Source organism: Coregonus lavaretus, assembly GCF_964263955.1.
Source record: "Coregonus lavaretus genome assembly, chromosome: 4".
NCBI classification, from domain to species: Eukaryota; Metazoa; Chordata; class Actinopteri; order Salmoniformes; family Salmonidae; genus Coregonus; species Coregonus lavaretus.
In genome coordinates this window covers 50897249-50919572 of record NC_139991.1, presented here as the reverse complement: position 1 = coordinate 50919572, position 22324 = coordinate 50897249, and the positions used below count along the sequence as shown (strand labels likewise).

General features: G+C 42.7%; 1 protein-coding gene across 1 annotated transcript in view; it reads right to left on the bottom strand.

Moving 5' to 3' along the window:
* Positions 1-22324, bottom strand: part of astn2 (astrotactin 2) — a gene marked incomplete at both ends in the record, with an annotated part of 479012 nt that overhangs the window by 18697 nt on the left and 437991 nt on the right. The window lies entirely within an intron of this gene.

Sequence of the window (22324 nt, the reverse complement as noted above, 5' to 3'; positions counted from 1 at the left end):
GGCCTAGCCAGTCTCCAGACCTGAACCCAATAGAAAATCTTTGGAGGGAGCTGAAAGTCCGTATTGCCCAGCGACAGCCCCGAAACCTGAAGGATCTGGAGAAGGTCTGTATGGAGGAGTGGGCCAAAATCCCTGCTGCAGTGTGTGCAAACCTGGTCAAGACCTACAGGAAACGACCTCTCACTCTCCGCCTCCCTGTTGCGCCACTGGTCTGGTCTGGACCTCGGCGCGCTGCTTCCCCTCTCCTTCCTCCCACGATACGCCATGCCCTGTCTGGTCCCTGTTGTGGGAGACCCCGAACCTGGAGAGGGGCTGACGTCATGGTCTGGACTGGAGCCCCTGACCGGAGCTGGACTAGGCACCGGTGGAGCAGACTGCTCTGGCTCCGGAGTGGAGCCGCTGACCGGAGCTGGATCAGGCACCGGTGGAGCGGACTGCTCTGGCTCCGGAGTTGAGCAGCTGACCGGAGCTGGACTGGACCCCGGTGGAGCGGACTGCTCTGGCACCGATGGAACGGGCACGGGCCGTGCCGGACTGGACACATGCACCACTAGCTTGGTGCGAGGAGCAGGAACAGGCCGGACTGGTGACGCGCACCACTGGCTTGGTGCGAGGAGCAGGAACATGCCGGGCCGGACTGGCGACGCGCACCACTGGCTTGGTGCGAGGAGCAGGAACAGGCCGGGCTGGCGACGCGCACCACTGGCTTGGTGCAAGGAGCAGGAACATGCCGGGCCGGCGACGCGCACCACTGGCTTGGTGCGAGGAGCAGGAACAGGCCGGGCCGGACTGGCGACGCGCACCACTGGCTTGGTGCGAGGAGCAGGAACATGCCGGGCCGGACTGGCGACGCACACCACTGGCTTGATGCGAGGAGCAGGAACAGGCCGGGCTGGCGACGCGCACCACTGTCTTGGTGCAAGGAGCAGGAACATGCCGGGCCGGACTGGCGACGCGCACCAGTAGCTTGGTGCGAGGAACAGGAACAGGCCGGACTGGCGACGCGCACCACTGGCTTGGTGCGAGGAGCAGGAACAGGCCGGGCCGGACTGGCGACGCGCACCACTGGCTTGGTGCGAGGAGCAGGAACAGGCCGGGCCGGACTGGCGACCTGCACCACTAGCTTGGTGCGAGGAGCAGTAATAGGCCGGGCTGGGCTGGCGACGCGCACCACTGGCTTGGTGCGAGGAGCAGGAACGGGCCGGACCGGACTATGAAGGCGGACTGGAGGTCTGGCGCGGAGAGCTGGTACAACCCGTCCTGGCTGGCTGCCCACTTTCGCACTACACGTGCGGGGCGCTGGCACAGGACGCACTGGGCTGTGCATGCGCACTGGCGATACAGTTCGTAGAACTGGCGCAGGATATGCGGGACGGAGGAGGCGTACTGGAGACCAGGAGCGTTGAGCCGGCACACCCCGTCCTGGCTGGATGCCCATCTTCGCACGGCACGTGCGTGGTGCAAGCACAGGACGTAGAGGACTGTGCCGGCGCACTGGCGACACAGTACGTAGCTCTGCATAACACGGAGCTTGCCCAGTCATACGCTTCCTTGCGTGAGTACGGGGAGTTGGCTCTGCTCTGACACTAGGCTCCGCCAACCACCCTGTGTGCCCCCAAAAAATGTTTTCTTGGGGCTGCTTCTCGGGCTTCCTCCTCGACCGGCCTCCTCCGTGTTGCCGTTGCTCCTCTCCTGCCTGGGCATCTACCTTAGCCCATGGTCCTTTCCCCGCAAATATCTCTTCCCATGACCACAAATTGCCCACCTGTGATATGGCCATTCGCTCCGCCTGGGCACGCTGCTTGGTCCTTGTTTGGTGGGATCTTCTGTTACGTTCGTTGAATGACGGGTCAGACCAAGGCGCAGCGTTGATATGCGTACATGTTTATTGAACTATAAACACACGACAAAACAACAAAGGTAACGAAACGTGAAGTCCTAAAGAAGACACATAACTAACCTTACCAGGAACAAGATCCCACAACTAGACAGTGCCAATAGGCTGCCTAAGTATGGTCCCCAATCAGAGACAACGAGCGACAGCTGCCTCTGATTGGGAACGACACCGGCCAACATAGAACTATACATACTAGATCCCACACATAGAAAAAGCACAACAAGGAATATACACACCCTGACTCAACATATAAGAGTCCCCTGAGTCAGGGCGTGACAGTAATTGGTTGCACCAGATCTTATTTAGGGGCTTCATAGCAAAGGGGCTGAATACATATGCATGCAACACTTTTCCGTTATTTATTTTTTTGAATTTTTTCACCAATTTGGACTATTTTGTGTATGTCCATTACATGAAATCCAAATGAAAATCAATTTAAATTACAGGTTGTAATGCAACAAATTAGGAAAAACACCAAGGCGGATGAATACTTTTGCAAGGCACTGTATTTTAGTCCCAAAACCGTACTTTACATATTTTTGTATATATTATATATTCGGTAGTGACACTTCTTAATTAATAATACATAAAGATTTACCAACTTGCTCACTCATTTTCTCCAAAATGTTTGCAGATAAACTACTCATCATGTGGCCATTCTGGAGAATCACCCATATACAGTTGAAGTCGGAAGTTTACATACACCTTAGCCAAATACATTTAAACTCAGTTTTTCACAATTCCTGACATTTAATCCTAGTAAAAATTAATTTCTTAGGTCAGTTAGGAACACCACTTTATTTTAAGAATGTGAAATGTCAGAATAATAGTAGAGAGAATTATTTATTTCAGCTTTTATTTCTCTCATCACATTCCCAGTGGGTCAGAAGTTTACATACACTCAATTAGTATTTGGTAGCATTGCCTTTAAATTGTTTAACTTGGGTCAAACGTTTCGGGTAAACTTCCACAAGCTTCCCACAATAAGTTGGGTGAATTTTGGCCCATTCCTCCTGACAGAGCTGGTGTAACTGAGTCAGATTTGTAGGCCTCCTTGCTCGCACATGCTTTCTCAGTTCTGCCCACAAATGTTCTATATGATTGAGGTCAGGGCTTTGTGATGGCCACTCCAATACCTTGACTTTGTTGTCCTTAAGCCATTTTGCCACAACTTTGGAAGTATGCTTGGGGTGATTGTCCATTTGGAAGACCCATTTGCGACCAAGCTTTAACTTCCTGACTGATGTCTTGAGATGTTGCTTCAATTTATCCATATAATTTTCCTTCCTCATGATGCCATCTATTTTATGAAGTGCACCAGTCCCTCCTGCAGCAAAGCACCCCCACAGCATGATGCTGCCACCCCCGTGCTTCACGGTTGGGATGGTGTTCGGCTTGCAAGCTTTCCCCTTTTTCCTCCAAACATAACGATGGTCATTATGGTCAAACAGTTATATTTTTGTTTCATCAGACCAGAGGACATTTCTCCAAAAAGTACGATCTTTGTCCACATGTGCAGTTGCAAACCGTAGTCTTGCTTTTTTATGGCGGATTTGGAGCAGTGGCTTCTTCCTTGCTGAGCGGCCTTTCAGGTTATGTCGATATAGGAATTGTTTTACTGTGGATATAGATACTTTTGTACCTGTTTCCTCCAGCATCTTCACAAGGTCCTTTGCTGTTGTCTGGGATTGATTTTCACTTTTCGCACCAAAGTACGTTCATCTCTAGGAGACAGAACATGTCTCCTTCCTGAGCAGTATGACGGCTGCGTGGTCCCATGGTGTTTCTATTTGCGTACTATTGTTTGTACAGATGAACGTGGTACTTTCAGGCGTTTGGAAATTGCTCCGAAGGATGAACCAGACTTGTGGAGGTCTACAATTATTTTTCTGAAGTCTTGGCTGATTTCTTTTGATTTTACCATGATGTCAAGCAAAGAGGTATTGAGTTTGAAGGTAGGCCTTGAAATACATCCACAGGTACACCTCCAATTGACTCAAATGATGTCAATTAGCCTATCAGAAGCTTCTAAAGCCATGATATCATTTTCTGGAATTTTCCAAGCTGTTTAAAGGCACAGTCAACTTAGTGTATGTAAACTTCTGACCCACTGGAATTGTGATACAGTGAATTATAAGTGAAATAATCTGTCTGTAAACAATTGTTGGAAAAATTACTTGTGTCATGCACAAAGTAGATGCCAAAACTATAGTTCGTTAACAAGAAATTTGTGGAGTGGTTGAAAAAAAACGAATTTTAATGACTCCAACCTAAGTGTACGTAAACTTCTGACTTTAATTGTCGCTCAGTGCTTTCTCCTTGGCTAAACTAGGCTCATTATTTCACATACAGATCACATACCAGTTTGTCATTAACCCTTTACACTCATACCCATATATGGGTTGAAGATGGCAGATTTGGTAACTGATAAACGCCTAAATTGGAACACAGTGGCTGTACAGCAGGGGTGTCAAACTTATTACATGGTGGGCCTAGCCAGGTTTTAGTTTTTTCCTTTCAATTAAGCCCTAGACAACCAGGTGTGGGGAGGTCCTTACTAATTAGTGACCTTAATTTATCAATCAAGTACAAGGGAGGAGCAAAAACCTGCAGACACTTGGCCCTTCATAGAATTAGTTTGACACATGCTGTACAGTAATATGCTATACATGACATCAGCGCTCCCGCTCTGCGCTTCACAGCGCTGTATGGCTTTTGACTGACAGCCGTTCTGAACTTGAGCACCTCATGCGACAAGAAGTTGCCCCCATTCCTCCCGCTAATTGTACTATTTTTTTGTTGTCTGAGTGAGGTACAGTGTATATACTGTAAATTAAGAGGACTCTGGGTATTTTGAAAGAGAGACGTTGAGGATTATAATGAATACCGCTTTGATGTCATACAAGCAAGACAAAGACCTGTGAGTCCAAATGTGTACTTCTCATTTCCTTATCATAAAACTCATGTCATATACATTGTCAAAGTTTATGATCACTATGTTTGATGTATATTTACAAGATGACATGGCTTCATACCTGGGTTGTCTATTGTGAAGAAAATTTCAGCGAGGCACACGCACCTGAATGCACTCATGACTCCTTTCTATGCACACCAAAATGATGATCTGTTTCTCTGAATTGCCCTGTGAAAGCCTAACACTGTAATGTCGTATTTATTAACTTAGTTAGTCATGCTGGCAATAGAACAAGCTTTCAAATGATGCCCACCAGACCAATATTGCTATTTAAAATGGGCCGTTTTTGGATTGCAGGGATGCAGGGTTGTGTTCCAAACAAAACAACTACAAGTGTGTTTGAAATTACTTAGGAACTGTGTGGCCACCTGGAGTCCTCTCACTCAAACTCTTGCAATTGTTTTGCCTTATGTTGCACCTACCCACATTTTCCAGGAATAGTCTTATCATGTTACTGAATGTATCCAGAGTTTTTTCTGATTTCGTTATCAACAAATGTGGTGAAATGTACAGTAAAATGCACATAAAATCAACAGTGTATTGTTTGGATTCAGTCTTGTGTCACGTGAACTGTTGTGTCCTCACCTTTGGTCAAATCATTTATCCATAATCTCCAAACTGTTCACTTTCAATTGCTATGCATGTGCTTTTCATATTTCTTCTGAAACATTTTAATTTAGCCCTATCCATATAGGTCGATTCCCACAAGTGTAAAGGGTTAAGGCACATGAAAGTTCACAGGTTAAAGAAGGCATTTCAACAAAAAAATTTAATAGAAGAAATACATTCAAAAGGCCCTGCTGTGAAGAATGAACTAGCATCAAACACCACCTTCCTGAATCCGGTCACATAAAGGTCAGAGCATGTTGGAGTTACCAAACATTTCCTATTGGTGTCACATTGCAAAATGGCTTTATTGAGCGCTAAAACATGTTCTTGCAATATAAGACAAATATTTGACCCTAACTGGAGAAACCTGGAGGCAGGATTTGCTTAGCAGTAGCTTCCTCCTGAGTGTGTAAACGTTCCGTAATGTGTTTCGGCTGACTGAACAGACAGAGGGCATCTCTGGGGCTGGGCCCAGACGTCTCTCCATCATGTCTGTCCCTCTCTCTAAAGCACCCTCGACAGTATACTAATCAGTCAAAAAGTTTCCATTCACTTGTGTTGATGCAGCCATGGCCACTTTTCCCCAGTGTCCACGGGCTCCCTCTCCCCTTTCATCTATACTGGCAAGTTAAGCCTCTGATGATTCTCTGTTGCTTCTCTGTCGGTCTAAATGCTTGCAGAAAACATGTTGGTTTTCATTTCACTTGAGATCAATGCGGCGGCTCGGGCACGCCCAATTATTTCGCATTCATTTGAGACCACCAGAAAAACATGCCCACGTCATGTCATGGTCGGTTGGAAATATGCCCTGTGTATCAAAGGCTTTAGAACATCCCCTGAGAAAGGCGTGGCCTTTCACAGCAGACTGTCAGTAAAGACAATCATAGCGCAAGAGATCCTTTGTAAGTATTGTATTGTATTGTAACGACATTAGTATTGTAATGACATTATTTCAAGTAGCTACTACACTGCAGTTAACCAGAGTGGGGATCAATGCCCTGCAATGATATCAATTGAAAGTTGACCCAAACTAAGCAATAGACTGTTATCTTCATTTTACTTTCTTTGCCAACACATTGCATTGCAGCGGCAGACAGGGCTTGGGAGGTTTATGAGCTAGGAGCATCACACTACAGACCACCTCTCTCCTGCAGCCCTGTCTGTCCCATGGTGGTGCTGGTCGGACAGATACAAGACAGACAGTTAAAGTGGGAGGTTTGGGTCTGTACAGTACACTGGCCTTCTGGGTCTATTACAAATGAGAGACAGGATGAAGGTTAGAAAGAGGAGTGAGAAAGAGTAGACAGAGAGAGAAAGAATTTGAGACAAAGCAGGGACTTAAGCATAATGATGACGTCCCTCTCCTCTCCTCTCCTCTCCTCTCCTCTCCTCTCCTCTCCTCTCCTCTCCTCTCCTCTCCTCTCCTCTCCTCTCCTCTCCTCTCCTCTCCTCTCCTCTCCTCTCCTCTCCTCTCCTCTCCTCTCCTCTCCTGAGAGCCCCAGGTAATAAAGCCTAGAGCAGCCCACTACAGTATATCAGAGAGGGTCCAGCATGGCCTGTTTGATTTGCGTGCAGTGAGGCTTGGTCAGCCACCACACAGCCCCTCCAGGGCTCTCAGCCTGGGGCAGGGAGCCAAGCTCTCCTAACCTCTCCCACTGTCTGGAGGCCACCAGGGACCCCCACAGACCATACAGGGGCCACAGAGGCTGACCACAGAACTCTGAACTGGACGACCCTCCACAATTCAAACACCTTGACCCAGGTTGTCTTGAGTAATCAACCAATAAGGGCTGAGGGCTGCGGGAGAGAGAAGAGAAGAGGGGAGTGAGATGGTGGGAGAGAGAGAGAGAGAGAGAGAGAGAGAGAGAGAGAGAGAGAGAGAGAGAGAGAGAGAGAGAGAGAGAGAGAGAGCGAGAGAGAGAGAGCGAGAGAGAGAGAGAGAGAGAGAGAGAGAGAGAGAGAGAGAGAGAAAGCAGTGTTCTGACATGTGAGGCACCCTCACAAGCATCTCTCCTCCAGTTCACCCTGTTCAATGGGTTTCTGAGGTGACTCAGCACTTGCTATAATGGATTCCATATACGACTATATGTAGCGTGTTACATAGAGAGTACACATTCCAATGCAATACTTATTTTGATACCATTTTATTCGCTTAACATTCATATTACAAAGTTATATGCCCCTTGCTGTGGGTCTTGTACTACAAAATTGATAGAGAGCAGGTGAAAAAGGTGACGTTAATGCTTTGCAAACAACATAACTGTACAAGCAAAAAATGGTTGCCGATCGAAACCTATGATACATTTACCCCCAATGTCATTTGTCTTTTCTTTTTTTTTTAGGTGGGGGGGATGTATCAGCTTAATATTGCAGATGGATTGTATCTTCTATCAATGTAATTGTCTGCATCACTTCCAATCCCCCATGTTTTTTATATATACTCCCCTTTATTACTTTTCAATCCCGCAATCCTTTCCCTACTTGGAGTAAATTAGTGAACAACAATGCCCCTCTACTTCCGGTCTATACTTACTATCTACACCTTATGGACACAGTTAATTTTACAATAATTATATTATATATATATATATATATATATATATTTTTTTTTTTGCTCCTGAACTTCTTCTACTGTCAACCTCTCCGATCATTTTCATGATGTCCATCCGGTTTGCTTCTATATGCCATATCTTTCTAACTGTGCTCTTTCCCAAAAGCTCCCAACATACAACCTATATACTTATTATGGACACAGTATACTTACATTATTAGCTATCTTTGTTATTATTTGTTGTTATTTGTTATTAGTCCCATCCTTCAACTCTATTCAATACCTCCCATCTATCTCTTAACACCATCCATATAGGATTTCTATTTGCCATATATATTTCAACCGTACTGTGATGTTTTACAAAAGTTCTGAACCTTTCTATTATCATTGCTTCTACAGATTGTGAATAAAAAATATTTTTTTTTGCTAAAAGTATTATTATATTATTGATCGATTGACTATGACTTTTCAGATCACCCAGTAATGCTATCTGCAAGGTTAGCTCCAGGTAAATATTGCAATCCTTTAGCCATTCCTGGACCTGTGTCCAAAAACAAGCTACAAATGGACAGAACCAAAACAAATGATCTAATGATTCTGTCTCTTCACAGCAAAATCTGCAGAGCTGGGAAGATTGTATCCTCCATATAAATAACATTCTATTGGTAGCAAGAATTTTATATAATAATTTAAATTGAAAGATTCTAATTTTTGAATCCGGTGTCGTTTTGCGTGTCAGTTCATAAACACTATGCCATGGGATCGGTACGTCAAAGATCTCTTCCCAACTATTTTGCAATCTATATGGGACGGCTGTCAATCCTTTGGTACTTAAGTGAAACTGATATTCTTTTTTATTTATCACAGCTTTCCTTAACCAATTATGTTTTCCTTAACCAATTAATGCAAGGCCGACAGACAAGTTCCTTACTTTCTCCCCCTTCCACTTTCCTCTTCCACTTTTGCGGTAAGGCTGCAATTAGTTGGTTGTAATTTTGGGTAGAGCAGACATTTCCATATGTTTTTGTTAGCTGCATGTGCGACATAACTCCACCAGTCCTACCGATGATATCATTTACGAAGATTATAGCTTTTTTAAACATTCTGTCAAAAAATAAAGGTTTTTTGTCAATTAGTATATTTGAATTTAACCACAATATTTGTTGCATTATTTGTTCTGTCGTTTCTGGAGGATTAAATAGAAATTGCAACCAACTTTCTATGGCTTGTTTTAGAAATAGTGATATTTGGGAGATGATTTCCTTTTCAAATAACTGCAAATGAGTTGTTGTAATCTGAATAAAGGGAAAAAGGCCTTTCTTGAACATTGGGTGAGACAATCTTACTAATTTGCTTGAGAACCAGTTCGGATTTAAATATAACTTTTGTATGACTGAAGCTTTTAGTGATAGGTCTAATGCTTTAATATTTAATAATTTATGTCCTCCGAATCAATATTCATTATATAAATATGCCCTTTTAATTTTGTCTGGCTTGCCGTTCCAAATAAAATTGAATATTTATTTCTCATATAATTTAAAAAACTGTTCGCTAGGCGTAGGCAAGACCATAAGCAAATAGGTAAACTGGGATAATACTAAAGAGTTAATCAGGGTGATTTTTCCACAAATTGACAGGTATTTTCCTTTCCATGGTAGTAAGATCTTATCTATTTTTGCTAACTTTCTATTAAAATTTATTGAAGTGAGATCATTTATTTCCTTTGGGATATGTATTCCAAGTATATCCACATCACCATCAGACCATTTTATTGGTAAACTACATGGTAATGTACCATTTTTATTTTTTACTGATCCAATACGTAATATAGTACATTTGTCATAATTTGGTTGTAATCCAGAGAGGTTAGAAAATGTATCAAGATCCTCTATGAGGCTGTGGAGGGATTCTAGTTGTGGATTTAAAAGAAAACATGAATCATCAGCGTACAATGACACCTTTGTTTTTAAGCCCTGGATTTCTAATCCTCTGATATTATTATTGGATCTGATTTTAATAGCTAACATCTCGATGGCCACAATAAATAGATATGCCGATAGTGGACAACCTTGTTTCACTCCTCTTGACAGTTTAAAACCTTCTGAGAAATAGCCATTATTTATTATTTTACACCTAGGGTTACTATACATGATTTTGACCCATTTTATAAGAGATTCTCCAAAATTGAAATGCTCCAGGCATTTATATATAAACCCCAGTCGAACTTTTATCAAATGCCTTTTCGAAGTCTGCTATGAATAGCAGGCCTGGTTTCCCATATTTTCCATAGTGTTCTATTGTTTCCAATACTTGCCTTATATTATCTCCAATGTATCTTCCATGTAAAAAACCTGTCTGATTAGAATGAATAATATCCGACAAAAAAGTATGGGTAAAAAAAGTATTTAGTCAGCCACCAATTGTGCAAGTTCTCCCACTTAAAAAGATGAGAGAGGCCTGTAATTTTCATTATAGGTACACGTCAACTATGACAGACAAATTGAGAATTTTTTTCTCCAGAAAATCACATTGTAGGATTTTTTATGAATTTATTTGCAAATTATGGTGGAAATTAAGTATTTGGTCACCTACAAACAAGCAAGATTTCTGGCTCTTCTTCTTTAAGAGGCTCCTCTGTCCGCCACTCGTTACCTGTATTAATGGCACCTGTTTGAACTTGTTATCAGTATAAAAGACACCTGTCCACAACCTCAAACAGTCATACTCCAAACTCCACTATGGCCAAGACCAAAGAGCTGTCAAAGGACACCAGAAACTAAATTGTAGACCTGCACCAGGCTGGGAAGACTGAATCTGCAATAGGTAAGCAGCTTGGTTTGAAGAAATCAACTGTGGGAGCAATTATTAGGAAATGGAAGACATACAAGACCACTGATAATCTCCCTCGATCTGGGGCTCCACGCAAGATCTCACCCCGTGGGGTCAAAATGATCACAAGAACGGTGAGCAAAAATCCCAGGACCACACGGGGGGACCTAGTGAATGACCTACCATCAGCCTACCATCAGTAACACACTACGCCACCAGGGACTCAAATCCTGCAGTGCCAGACGTGTCCCCCTGCTTAAGCCAGTACATGTCCAGGCCCGTCTGAAGTTTGCTAGAGTGCATTTGGATGATCCAGAAGAGGATTGGGAGAATGTCATATGGTCAGATGAAACCAAAATATAACTTTTTGGTAAAAACTCAACTCGTCGTGTTTGGAGGATAAAGAATGCTGAGTTGCATCCAAAGAACACCATACCTACTGTGAATCATGGGGGTGGAAACATCATGCTTTGGTGCTGTTTTTCTGCAAAGGGACCAGGACGACTGATCCGTGTAAAGGAAATAATGAATGGGGCCATGTATCGTGAGATTTTGAGTGAAAACCTCCTTCCATCAGCAAGGGCATTGAAGATGAAACGTGGCTGGGTCTTTCAGCATGACAATGATCCCAAACACACCGCCCGGGCAACGAAGGAGTGGCTTCGTAAGAACCATTTCAAGGTCCTGGAGTGGCCTAGCCAGTCTCCAGATCTCAACCCCATAGAAAATCTTTGGAGGGAGTTGAAAGTCCGTGTTGCCCAGCGACAGCCCCAAAACATCACTGCTCTAGAGGAGATCTGCATGGAGGAATGGGCCAAAATACCAGCAACAGTGTGTGAAAACCTTGTGAAGACTTACAGAAAACGTTTGACCTGTGTCATTGCCAACAAAGGGTATATAACAAAGTATTGAGAAACTTTTGTTATTGACCAAATACTTATTTTCCACCATAATTTGCAAATACATTCATTAAAAATCCTACAATGTGATTTTCTGGATTTTGTCTGTCATAGTATGATGAAAATTACAGGCCTCTCTCATCTTTTTAAGTGGGAGAACTTGCACAATTGGTGGCTGACTAAATACTTTTTTCCCCACTGTACCTTGCGTATCTATTTTGACAATTTGCACATTCGGATCGAAATTACTATTAATTAATATCATCACTCCTTTTGAATTTCTTTGCCCATGGGAGAAGTATATTCTCCCCCCCCCATTCTTTTTTCCACGCTACTTCATCTCGAATTGTTGAATGAGTTTCCTATATACAATAGATATTATATTCCTTCTTTGAGCCATGTAAATATTGTTCTTCTTTTGTTATTATCAGCTAAGCCATTACAATTATAACTGGCTATACTTATTTCACCATACACCATAATGAGATACAAGTTTCAAGTCTATTTATCATTATATATGTTTGTAAATTTACCAATAAAAAATACCGTAATGATTGAGTGTCCATATAGCTGTACCGTGATATTTGCATGTCATTTGTCTTTGTCAAACTAGTTGAGCAGAGGTAGACCGTAGAAGACTGCGCAAGAGACAGACAGTCCTAACCAGAGGAGGCTGCTGGGATGAGATATAGGAGGACAGGCTAATTGTAATGGCTGGAATGGAATCAATGGAACGGAGTCAAACACATTGTTTCCATGTGTTTGGTACAATTCCATCAGCCGCGGCTCGCCCATAAGGGTGTTAGGGGCGAATCCCCACTTGTGACTGGATTTTTTTTTATGCTCATAAAAGTGCGTTAAATGTGTACATTTTCCTGTAAAAAAAAAGATATTGTTCAATACAAGCTGTTCAGTTACTTACTACTCAGTGACTGCCAGCTCCGTGGGCGCATAGGTAATGCGAATATTGCTTCGATTGTTTTGCCAGCTATTTGCTATGAGGAGGAACTGCCCCAATGAAATCGCAGGATTTCATAGCATAAATTATAAGAGCACAAAGTAAATAGACCGTCCTGTTGTGTGGACTAAAACGCATAAAACCAGGTGTATCACAAAGCATGATGCAATTAATTAGCCAGCTACAGTAACTTTGAGAAACATTGTGAAATATTTTGGTCAATGTTTTTGTTCAATTAACCAGTTAGCTATCTCAAATCAAATCAAATCAAATTTTATTGGTCACATGCGCCGAATTTTACAGGTGCAGACATTACAGTGAAATGCTTACTTACAGCCCTTAACCAACAGTGCATTTATTTTAAACAAAAAAGTAAGAATAAAACAACAAAAAAAGTGTTGAGAAAAAAAGAGCAGAAGTAAAATAAAGTGACAGTAGGGAGGCTATATATACAGTAAAATAAAGTGACAGTAGGGAGGCTATATATACAGGGGGGTACCGTTGCAGAGTCAATGTGCGGGGGCACCGCACATTGACTCTACTTATCTACCTTTGATAAGTAGATAGCTAGCTATAGCTAGCTGGTAGCTTGATAGCTAGTTAGCTCCAATGCCAATTTCAAGTTTTTCAAAACTAATATTTGACTAACTCAGAAATATGAAATTATTTCAGAATGAAATTTAACTGGCTAGCGTATCATGCTTTGTGACATTATGTTAACTAGCTATCCCCAGTTAGATAATGTGTTTTCACTTATTGCATCTGCATGCTTGTTGCGTTCTCCCTGTTACACTCCTTCCTTCGTGAGCTGGCTGTTCATTCTAAATATACTGAACAAATATATAAACGCAACATGTAAAGTGTTGGTCCCATGTTTTATGAGCTGAAATAAAAGATCACAGAAATGTTCCACATGCACAAAAAGCTTATTTCTCTCAAATTGTGTGCACAAATTTGTTTACATCCCTGTTAGTGAGCATTTCTCCTTTGCCAAGATAATCCAACCACCTGACAAGTGTGGCATATCAAGAAGCTGATTAAACAGCATGATCATTACACAGGTGCACCTTGTGCTGGGGACAATAAAAGGCCATTCTAAAATGTGCAGTTTTGTCACACAACATAAAGATATCTCAAGTTTTGAGGGAGAGTGCAATTGGCATGCTGACTGCAGGAATGTCCATCAGAGCTGTTGCCAGATAATGAAATGTTCATTTCTCTACCATAAGCCACTTCCAACATCATTTTAGAGAAGTTGGCAGTACGTCCAAGCGGCCTCACAACTGCAGACCATGTGTAACCACGCCATCCCAGGACCTCCACATCCGGCTTCTTCACCTGTGGGACCATGTGAGACCAGCCACCCGGACAGTTGATGAAACTGTGTTTTTGCACAACCAATGAATTTCTGCACAAACTGTCAGAAACTGTCTCAGGGAAGCTCATCTGCGTGCTCGTCGTCCTCACCAGGGTCTTGACCTTACTGCAGTTCGGCGTCGTAACCGACTTGTGCAAATGCTCATCATCGATGGCCACTGGCACGTTAGAGAAGTGGGCTCTTCACGGATGAATCCTGGTTTTAACTGTACAGGGCAGATTGCAGACAGTGTGTTTTGCGTCATGTGGGTGAGCGGTTTGTTGATGTCAACATTGTGAATAGAGTGCCCAATGGTGGCGGTAGGGTTATGCTATGGGCAGGCATAAGCTACAGACAACGAAGACTATTGCATTTTATCGATGGCAATTTGAATGCACAGAGATACCGTGACGAGATCCTGAGGTCCATTGTCGTGCCGTTCATCCGCCGTCATCACCTCATGTTTCAGCATGATAATGAAGGGCCCCATGTCACAAGGATTTGTCCACAATTCCTGGAAGCTGAAAATGTCCCAGTTCTTCCATAACCTGCATACTAACCAGACATGTCACCCATTGAGCATGTTTGGGATGCTCTGGATCAACGTGTACGACAGCGTGTTCCAGTTCCTGCCAATATCCAGCAACTTTGCACAGCCATTGATGAGGAGTGGGACAACATTCCACAGGCCACAATCAACAGCCTGATCAACTCTATGCGAAGGAGATGTGTCGTGCTCCATGAGGTCACACCAGATACCGACTGGTTTTCTGATCCACACCCATACATTTTTTTTAAATACGTATATCTGTATTATAATATAAAATAATATGCCATTTAGCAGACACTTTTATCCAAAGTGACTTACAGTCATGCGTGCATACATTTTTTGTGTATGGGTGGTCCCGGGGATCAAACCCACTACCTTGGCGTTACAAGCGCCATGCTCTACCAGCTGAGCTACAGAGGACCAGTCATGTGAAATCCATAGACTAGGGCCTAATTATATTGATTGATTTCCTTATATGAACTGCAACTCAGTAAAATCTTGGAAATTGTTGCATGTTGCGTTTATATAATTGTTCAGTGTAGTATAATCTAATCTGTTCAAAACAGTGGCAGCATGTGCAGCACTGGTCATTCGGTTTTTGACATGGAAAAGTGAAATAGGTGTAGGGCCTATTTATGGTGTTGTTCAAATGCACAGATCGCTTTATATATCTTCTCAAAGAAACTACTGGTTGTTCGAAAACTTGTCATCATATTTCTGTCATGCAGCTTTGTTGACAACTCCAACCACCTCACGCCCTGGGTATTCAGCCAATCAGCGGCCGCCGCTGAATTCCATTTATTCCATTCCAGACATTACAATGAGCGCATCCTCCCACTAGCCTCCTCTGGTCCTAACCTACCCGCTAGTTGTTCCCTCATCTAACCTGCCCTGCAGAAAAATGCTCTTTGCATGGACCTCCAATGTGGGGCCACTAAATGACCCGCTACCTCTGGAACAGTCAAACTTTCACCATTGTCTGTGAGGACACCGATCTGTTCAGCATGGAGTGCCATCATACATTTGGGTTCGCTAGCCTCTTAGTTAAGACAAGAGGGCATACATATTGGGTTCATTCCCGAACCCCCACTAGACCTGTAGGAAGGTCTGTCTACCTCTGTGCCTCCTTCCTCTGTGGGGGGTGCTCTTAGAAAGGCCCAGGGTCAAGTCCATATCACAGCCTTCCCATATCTGCTGATTCCATCTCTCTCTCTCTGTCTTGTTCCTTCTCTCTCTTAGCCAACAAGGCCCAGCCGAGGCAATTACACAGTGGACCAATTTCAAACGAGCACTTTATATTTGCAACGGGCAGCCAAAGCTGTTAGCGGCCTCTTCTGTTAAACTGTCAGCACTCGTTCCCTCAGCACCACTCCCCATCACACTGCCCACGCTCACTGTCACACACCTTCACTCTCAAGACAAAAAGAATGGAGAGACAGACCTGGCCACAGGAGAAAAGAAGAGAAGGTGGAAAAGACACTCCAAAATGATGCCTTCTGCCTAGTCCTGAAATGTACACTGGAACTTGTTGAAATGCAACAACTGTTTGTAGCCAAAGGGATCCTAAAAGTAGGAAAAAACAGCAAGGATCAGGGCCGGCTCTAGCCTTTTGGGGGCCCTAAGCGAGATTTGGTTGAGGGGTCCCCCACCTCATGGAAAAACATTTTAGGCAGTGATGTAGTTCCTCTATGCCAAAAGAATCCATCATTGAAACCAGACCCTAGGCACTGGTTTTGTTAGGGTCGGGTTTACGAGACTAAGGAGGAGGGGCGCACCCAAAAGGTCAAGTTGCACATAATAGTCCATATTTTTCTAATCATGCTGAGGAGATGTCTGAAAGAGATAGAGTGCAGCCCACTTTGGAGGTAAATAAGAATCTTTGGAGAGTCCTGTCGAGAGAAAGAACACATTGGCAGGAGGATGCAGTATTTATTGTTGAAACCGTGTGTAATGGGAATAGCTCAAAACACCAAGGAGAGATGGAGGGCTAAAAGGAAAAGAAAGGAGAAGTTGTTTTGTTTATTCATCTTGTTAGAAAAACTAAATAAATCTCTGTGAAATACATTTTCTTACAAAAGGCATACGCCCCCCAAAATGCATGCATTTATGCATGCAAATACATCGCAGATACACACACAGATTCCCACACACAAGCGTACACACACAATTCACAGTTAACATGAGTGTTGTTTTAACATTTAGACCGTATCAAATCGGAGACAAACGAGACCTCACAGATATGGGGTTGAAAAAATGAACACTTGGTATGGGGACTTAAAGAATGTTCTGTAAGACGTAAGCCCTAACCCCCCTAATACTTCCCATATACGGGGCCAAGCCACAACCACCAGAAACCGAAAACCACTGCAAAGAAAATACAAACAAGCAGCTAAATAAGCGAAACGCAGAAAAAACACATGAAAAGAAGAAAAGATGAAGTATGCTTCGGACACTTCCTCTTTCCCGCTAGATGTTTCATCCAACCATGAGTAACGCAGACATGGTAAAAGTAGCAACATTACTTGTGTTTTTGTTGAAAATAAAGCCCCGTTGCCAGATTCTAAACAAAACTAAACAGCATATGTTCATCTGTTACTGTTTATGATCTTGGAAAATACAGGAATTGGTGCATGTGGCCACAACACAGATAATCAGTGATCCTCACTGAAGATATTTGTACTTAATTCATGGTGTGTTTTTAACGGGTATTTATGGCTGTTGTTAATACAGCAAAAAAGCTACTAATAAATCATGGTGACTAGAATATCATTCCTAATCCTTGAGCTGCATAGTTTTTATGCATAGTTCTCTCTCCCTCCCCTCTCTCATTGCTAAATATGCCCGCTGACAAAGTCAAAAATTATAAGATGACCTTTCGAATAAGAGCCGAATAAAAGTGGGCTAGTTGGGGGAGAGAAAGAGGGAGGGATGGAGAGAAAGAAAGAAAGAGAGAAGGAGGGAGAGAGCACAGACATAGGCTGAACCCATAGGCCTGAATTTCAAAAGACCATTTGCTAATCTGACATCATTGGGTCTATTCAATTCATTACCCGGGACACAATCACCATTATGGCTGCAACCCAGAGATTTTAGCCACTGCTGCCTTGCGTCGATGTTAACTCATTGATTAAAAACTCTCTGGAGAGGCTAAAAGGCCAAGCAAGAGAAAAGTATGTAGGGAGACTAGCTCCCTACATTGCCACAGAAAGATTCCAGCTAACAATCATTGTAAATGGCAAAATGATGGATCCCGATGTGATCATTTATAGTTAAGTGATTAATTATGTAAGACCTTGCTGTAGTAGCCTAGTTTAGCTCTATCACCATCTTCATAGAATATACAATATACATACATACATTATATATACTGAACAAAAATATAAACCCAACATGTAAAGTGTTGGCCCCATGTTTCATGAGCTGAAATAAAAGATGCCAGAAATTTTCCATACACACAGAAAATGTATTTCTCTCAAATTTTGCACACACATTTGTTTACATCCATGTTTGTGAGCGTTTGTCATTTGCCAAGATAATCCATCCACCTGACAGGTGTGGCATATCAAGAAGTTGATTAAACATCATGATCATTACACAGGTGCACCTTGTGCTGGGGACAATAAAAGGTCACTCTAAAATGTGCAGTTTTGTCACACAACACAATGCTACAGATGTCTCAAGTTTGAGGGACAGTGCAATTGGCATGCTGACTGCAGGAATGTCCACCAGAGCTGTTGCCAGAATATTGAATGTTAATTTCTCTACCATAAGCCTCCTCCAATGTCGTTTTAGAGAATTTGGCAGTACGTCCAACTGGCCTCAGAACCGCAGACCACGTGTAACCACGCCAGTCCAGGACCTCATCATCTGGCTTCTTCACCTGCGGGATCGTCTGAGACCAGCCACCCGGACAGCTGATGAAACTGTGGATTTGCACAACCAAAGAATTTCTGCACATACTGTCAGAAACCGTCTCAGAGAAGCTCATCTGTGTGCTCGTCGTCCTCACCAGGGTCTTGACCTGACTGCAGTTTGGCATTGTAACCGACTTCAGTGGGCAAATGCTCACCTTAGATGGCCACTGGCACGCTGGAGAAGTGTGCTCTTAACGGATGAATCCCGGTTTCAACTGTACCTGGCAGATGGCAGACAGAGAGTGTGGCATAGTGTGGGCGAGCGGTTTGCTGATGTCAACATTATGAACAGAGTGCCCCATGGTGGCGGTGGGGTTATGGTATGGGCAGGCATAAGCTAAGGGCAACAAACTAAATTGCATTTTATCGATGGCAATTTCATGCACAGAGATATCATGACGAGATCCTGAGGCCCATTGTTGTGCCATTCATCCGCCGCTATCACCTCATGTTTCAGCATGATAATGCACAACCCCATGTCGCAAGGATCTGTGCACAATTCCTGGAAGCTGAACATTTCCCAGTTCTTCCATGGCCTGCATACTCACCAGACATGTATCAAATTGAGCATGTTTGGGATGCTGTGGATCGACGTGCACGACAATGTGTTCCAGTTCCCGCCAATGTCCAGCAACTTCGCACAGCCATTTCAAAGGAGTGGGACAATATTCCACCGGCCACAATCAACAGCCTGATCAACTCTATGCGAAGGAGATGTGTCAAGATTCATGAGGCAAATGGTGGTCACATCAGATACTGAATGTTTTTCTGATCCACGCCCCTATTTAAAAAAAAAAAATCTGTGACCAACAGATGCATATCTGTATTCCCATTAATGTGAAATCCATAGATTAGGGCCTGATGAATTTATTTCAATTGACTGATTTCCTGATATGAACTGTAACTCAGTAAAATATTTGAAATTGTTGCATGTTGCATTTATATTTTTGTTCAGTATATACAGTGCATTCGGAAAGTATTCAGACCTCTTGACTTTTTACATATTTTGTTACGTTATAGCCTTATTCTAAAATAGATTAAATTGTTTTTTTCCCCTCATCAATCTACACACAATATCCATAATGACAAAGCAAAAATAGATTTTGTAAAAATGATGCACATTTATATATACAGTGAGGGAAAAAAGTACTTGATCCCCTGCTGATTTTGTACGTTTGCCCACTGACAAAGACATGATCAGTCTATAATTTTAATGGTAGGTTTATTTGAACAGTGAGAGACAGAATAACAACAAAAAATTCCAGAAAAACGCATGTAAAGAATGTTATACATTGATTTGCATTTTAATGAGGGAAATAAGTATTTGACCCCTCTGCAAAACATGACTTAGTACTCGGTGGCAAAACCATTGTTGGCAATCACAGAGGTCAGACGTTTCTTGTAGTTGGCCACCAGGTTTGCACACATCTCAGGAGGGATTTTGTCCCACTCCTCTTTGCAGATCTTCTCCAAGTCATTAAGGTTTCGAGGCTGACGTTTGGCAACTCGACCCTTCAGCTCAAAAATGTTATAAATTGATTTGCATTTTAATGAGGGAAATAAGTATTTGACTCCCTCTCAATCAAAAAGATTTCTGGCTCCCAGGTGTATTTTATACAGGTAACGAGCTGAGATTAGGAGCACACTCTTAAAGGGAGTGCTCCTAATCTCAGCTTGTTACCTGTATAAAAGACACCTGTCCACAGAAGCAATCAATCAATCAGATTCCAAACTCTCCACCATGGCCAAGATCAAAGAGCTCTCCAAGGATGTCAGAGACAAGATTGTAGACCTACACAAGGCTGGAATGGGCTACAAGACCATAGCCAAGCAGCTTGGTGACAACAGTTGGTGCGATTATTCGCAAATGGAAGAAACACAAAAGAACTGTCAATCTCCCTTGGACTGGGGCTCCATGCAAGATCTCACCTCGTGGAGTTGCAATGATCATGAGAATGGTGAGGAATCATCCCAGAACTACACGGGAGGATCTTGTCAATGATCTCAAGGCAGCTGGGACCATAGTCACCAAGAAAACAATTGGTAACACACTACGCCGTGAAGGACTGAAATCCTGCAGCGCCCGCAAGGTCCCCCTGCTCAAGAAAGCACATATACAGGCCCGTCTGAAGTTTGCCAATGAACATCTGAATGATTCAGAGGAGAACTGGGTGAAAGTGTTGTGGTCAGATGAGACCAAAATCGAGCTCTTTGCCATCAACGCAACTCGCCGTGTTTGGAGGAGGAGGAATGCTGCCTATGAACCCAAGAACACCATCCCCACCGTCAAACATGGAGGTGGAAACATTATGCTTTGGGGGTGTTTTTCTGCTAATGGGACAGGACAACTTCACAGCATCAAAGAGACGATGGACGGGGCCATGTACCGTCAAATCTTGGGTGAGAACCTCCTTCCCTCAGCCAGGGCATTGAAAATGGGTCGTGGATGGGTATTCCAGCATGACAATGACCCAAAACACACGACCAAGGCAACAAAGGAGTGGCTCAAGAAGAACCACATGAAGGTCCTGGAGTGGCCTAGCCGGTCTCCAGACCTTAATCCCATAGAAAATCTGTGGAGAGAGCTGAAGGTTCGATTTGCCAAACATCAGCCTCGAAACCTTAATGACTTGGAGAAGATCTGCAAAGAGGAGTGGGACAAAATCCCTCCTGAGATGTGTGCAAACCTGGTGGCCAACTACAAGAAACGGCTGACCTCTGTGATTGCCAACAAGGGTTTTGCCACCAAGTACTAAGTCATGTTTTGCAGAGGGGTCAAATACTTATTTCCCTTATTAAAATGCATATCAATTTATAACATTTTTGACATGCATTTTTCTGGATTTTTTTGTTGTTATTCTGTCTCTGACTGTTCAAATAAACCTACCATTAAAATTATAGACTGCTCATGTCTTTGTCTGTGGGCAAACGTACAAAATCAGCAAGGGATCAAATACTTTTTTCCCTCACTGTATAACAAAACTGAAATATCACATTTACATAAGTATTCCGACCCTTTACTCAGTACTTCGTTGAAGCACCTTTGGCAGCGATTAAAGCCTCAAGTCTTCTTGGGTATGACGCTACAATTTCGAGTCTCATAGCAAAGGGTCTGAATACTTATGTAAATAAGTTATTTCTGTTTTTTATTTTTAATACATTTGCAGACATTTCTAAAAACCTGTTTTCACTTTGTCATTATGGGTATTGTGTGTAGACTGATGAGGGAAAAATACTATTTAATCAATTTTAGAATAAGGCTGTAATGTAACAAAATGTGGAAAAAGTAAACCTGTCAGAATTCTTTCAGAATGCATTGTATATATATATATATATATATATATATACTACCGGTCATAAGTTTTAGAACACCTACTCATTCAAGGGTTTTTCTTTATTTTTAAAAATTTCTACATCGTAGAATAAGAGTAAAGACATCAAAACTATCATATAACACATATGGAATCATGTAGTAACCAAAAAAGTGTTAAACAAATCAAAATATATTTTACATTTGAGATTCTTCAAATAGCCACCCTTCGCCTTGATGACAGCTTTGCACATGAGGTAGTCACCTGGAATGCATTTCAATTTACAGGTGTAGGCGCCTTCTTAAAAGTTAAATTGTGTAATTTATTTATTTATTAATGCGTTTGAGCTAATCAGTTGTGTTGTGACAAGGTGGGGGGTATACAGAAGATAGCCCTATTTGGTAAAAGACTAAGTCCATATTATGGCAAGAACAGCTCAAATAAGCAAAGAGAAATGACAGTCCCATCATTACTT